This window comes from Chaetura pelagica, unplaced genomic scaffold (assembly GCF_000747805.2).
Source record: "Chaetura pelagica isolate M959 unplaced genomic scaffold, ChaPel_1.0 scaffold596, whole genome shotgun sequence".
Lineage (NCBI taxonomy): Eukaryota > Metazoa > Chordata > Aves > Apodiformes > Apodidae > Chaetura > Chaetura pelagica.
Genome location: NW_009953725.1, coordinates 163,937 through 168,226, shown reverse-complemented (window position 1 = coordinate 168,226; position 4,290 = coordinate 163,937).

The window sequence follows — 4,290 nt, the reverse complement described above, 5'->3', positions numbered from 1 at the left end:
CCTGCTGAAATTAAAATCAGAGCACTTTCTGTATTCAGGATGGGGTGATTGTAAAACCTTCACAAGTTAGACCAAGTCTAAGGAAGTTAACTCATTTAAGTCAAATTGTGAAGTCAAACTGCCTGCTTGTATTTCACTTTCCCTTCTACTTTTGCAGTAGGTTGTAAAATTCTTAAAATTTAAATATAAGTACATATGTTATATTTTTTCTTCGCTTTGTGCAGGCCCAGTCTTGGAGGAAAAAAAACATATTTCAGTTTAAAAAGCATGTCTTTTCTTTAAATACATAGTACAAAGAATCATCTTGAAAGAATTTTTAAATTATTTATAGCAATTCTGTGAAACCTATTTCCTTGAGTGGTATGAGTGAATACCTCCTTCCTGGAGGGGAAAATAGGAACAAGCACCTGTAAATACAAGTCTGCATATGATTCAGCTCCCTAAAGGACACACATCTAATTCATCCACTTTGGGGAAAAAATGATATACATATATGAAAAAAGCCACTTCTAGCCTTTGAGGGTCCCAGTGGTAAACCTAACCTTGTCCTCTGGTAGAAATTCACTTGGTAACTGTTTCTCTGAGAGGCAGTACAGAGCACCTACAAAACACCTCCCTGCATTTCTGCAAAGACTGCTTTTGGAGCATACCCCTCAGGGTGCAAGAGGTAGCTCCCCGGTCACTGAATTCTGCCCCGAACACTGGTCTTGGTGGAAGATGCATGCATTTGACACTATATTCTCTTAACAGCTCCCTGTGTTCTTGATCAGGTACAAAATGCTGCCTCATAGAACACAGAGGAAAAGTTAAAAAAAAACACAGAAAACCACCACAGGTAGAAACCCTGCAAGAACAGGCACCAGTTCAATTGCTGAGCAACTGAAAAGCATGCAGACACTACAGTGACTAAAGCAGTACAAGGACTTTGATAAAATAGAGAGGAATAAAATCAGATTATGCTCCCACCTCTTCTGTGTCTGTAACTGCCCTGTCTCCCTTCTATAGCACCTCCAGGGCTGGGTAAGCTGCAGCGTCCCAGCAGCTCTCTGGGATTCCATCCAGGCATCACAAGAAGAGAGTGAAGAAGTCTGCTAGTCTGTTCTATAGCCTGCAGTCAATAGGAATAGTGCTCTACTTGACAAGATACTTGGTTTATATGTCAGGGGTGTATGCCAGATGTGCAATGGCAATAAAACTTGGATTAAAAAAAAGATGACAGGGTGGTATTGCTGTATTCCTTACCTATGTTTGTAGCATATACACAACTGAACTACATGTAGTATGTAAGACTTCCATCTGTGTCTTTCAAATTGAGTTATTCTGGTTTTGTTGGTTTCCATAGTTTCGGACGTGTTTTCTGCTAATAGAGAAAGATTATGTAATTTTTTAATTTAATCTTTAATGCAGTTGATTGCCTCACATGAATAGCAGTACCTGCACAGATCTCTATGCTGCCTGTGGCTCTATTAAATGTTCCAAGACTTTGAACCCTCTCATCCATGTGGCTCAGCACAGGTTGGTGTGGATCTGATCTGGAGATGAAGTAAACTAATTTCTTGCCAAGGTTTGTTGAGTCACAACTGAGCAGCAGCATGGTATTTCCTTTTAAGGAACCATAGCCCTTTCTCCTATTGTAGGACAAAACCTAGCTTGCAGCCAGGAGTTATGTAGCTGGAAAAAGCAGGCAAGCATGTAAGTGCAAGCAATTGTAGAATGTCTTGAAAATAAAATCTGAAATACAGCCCACTGATGGGAGATGGCTTGGTGTAAGTGGCATTACAGGGCACCACAAATTTACTGTCACTCTGCGACTTTCAGAGCTTTTTACTTTGTATCAGAACAAATAGATACATATACTAGCACCATCCAGTGAGGAAAAGTCAGCAAGAAAAGTGTGAGGTTCTCTTTTCTTAACAAAAGCTAGATACAGAGTGAAACAAAAAGAAACTAATAAAACTGCAACGTAAGTTGAAGGAAAAACTTGAAGGGTAGACTTTGCAAATTCAGCTTGCAGTGTTTGCCTGTGGTTCTGCGGTCAAAATTCCTAGTGAGTGCTTCTGGAGCCAACCAGTATAGGTCTCCATTGAGTGACACTTTAGATTTGTGTCGTGGGTTTGGGCCTCAGTGAAGAACTAGCTACACGGCCACTCGCTCACTCTTCCCTGCAGCCTCTGACACACACTGTGGGATGGGGAGCACAAAGGCCAACAGGAAGCTCATGGGTCAAGACGAAGGACAAGGAGGCTTTTGTTCACCCTTTACGGTTCCAGGCAAAGCAGACTCAACTTGGGGAAAAAATAGTAATTTAATTTCACACTAATCAAACACACACGGGACACAGAAAACACACAGAGCAGGGCTTGCACATGTTACCCCCACCCCTCCCTTCTTCCCAGGCCCAAATCCCTTTGTTCCTGGTTTCTCTCCCTCCTTCCCCCCAGCGGCACAGGGGGACAGGGGATGGGGTTTAGAGTCAGTTCACAGGCTGGTGGTTCCTGCCGTGGCATCCTCCTCAGGAAGAAGGATTCCTTACAGTCCTTCCCTGCTTCCCCACAGGGTCCCTCCCATGGGAGAGAGTCCTCCAGGAACCTCTCCTTCCTGAGTCCTTCCCACGAGGTCCGGAGCTGCTCCAGCCTGGGCTTCCCACAGAGTCAGGGGCTGCTTCGGGAATACCCAACTCCCCTGGTGCCAGGATCTTCCAAAGCTGCAGATCCAAGTCCATGGGCTGCAGGGTCACATTTGCCCTTCGTGGCACCTTCAGGGAATGTTCCACCACATTCCTCCATGAATGCAGGGCCACAGCTGCCATCTCGCCATGGGTTGCAGGGAAACTTCTGCTGGGGCACCTTCTTCCCCTTCTTCCTCATCAACCTTGGGATCTCCACGCTGACACTGTGCTCACTGCTGCTCTCAACCTCGACTCCTCTTCTCCTTCCTTTCTGCTTTCAGGTCTTATATCAATTCCTCCTTATGTTAATTGCAGAGGTGATTACTGTCTGTTTTCTATTGTCTCTGCAATGACCTGGTCTTGGCCACAAGAGCTGGGGAGCTTTTCAGCTTCTTAGAGGAGCCCTGGGGCCCCTTCCTGCTACAGAAACAATTCCAGAACCAAACCAGCACAGCTTGCAAAGGCTTTGGTTTGTTTTGTTGTGTTTTCCCCCAAGACTATTTCATCTTTAGAACAGACATCCTCTGTGTTTAACTGGTGGCTAAACACAATGAGTTGTAATTTCATTTGGGTTTCAGTTATGCTGTCACACAAATTGAATGTGTTTATACTGATAAGAAAGAGGACCTAAAGGTGTGCCTTCTTGGGTCTACCTATCACCAGGAAAATAGATTAAAACTCCCAAATAAACATATTTGAAAATCCCTTGGGAGTAAGGACATCTACTTACTCGTAAACCTCTTGCAACAGATTTTGGAGGGAGCAGGGTTACTTTTTTTTTTTTTCTTTTGAAAACAATCTAAGCAAAATCACCTCAGCCTTCCTTGCATTAGCCAAACATGGGAAACAAACAGCACATTACTAACATTTTCGTTTTCAGCCTTGGAGTTGTGAAACTTTTAAAGGGCATCAGAAATTGACCAGAATTACTCTGATGCAAAATCAGTGTTCCAGCCTCGGATAACGTAAATACCGTCTCCAGGACTTTATCCTCAGTAGTGTTCAGGGCTGCGGAACAACTTGGGTAGACCTGGCATCATTTTATGGAATGCAGGCTTACTATTTGAAATAGGTATTTTCACACATGTTCGTATATTACATTTTTTTCTTATGTTTCAAGATATGTGTGGACATTTAGATGGAAACTTCCTTTAAGGATTTTTCAGTTTCCTTAGGTTTCTAGAAGTTGAATATATACTGATTAATAATATCAGATTAATAAATGAAATGAACTGCAGCTCTGTCGAGGCGCTTTTGCTTTGCATTATTATGGAAAGCTAACCTTCCTGTACTTGTTTGGTGGCAGTTATCTGTGAAAGTCGGGAAGCTTCAAAAAATTAATGTTTATATAAACTCATTTCAGTCAGCAGTTTCTTATCCTGCTGGGGTTTTTTATTATTATTTGATCTGTTCATGTAATTGAATCTGTTTTAGCCAGTGTGACAGGATATGAGTGTGAGACAGATAGAAAATAAAACAGAAGACAACAGAATGGGGTAACTAAATCCCTTTAAGGTCAGCTGTTGAAATTTTGGAATTTCCTCTCTGGAGACCTTAACCTTAATGACCTTTTTTTTTTTTTTTTTTTTTTTTTTTTATTTTTGAAAAAATTTAAAGGCAAA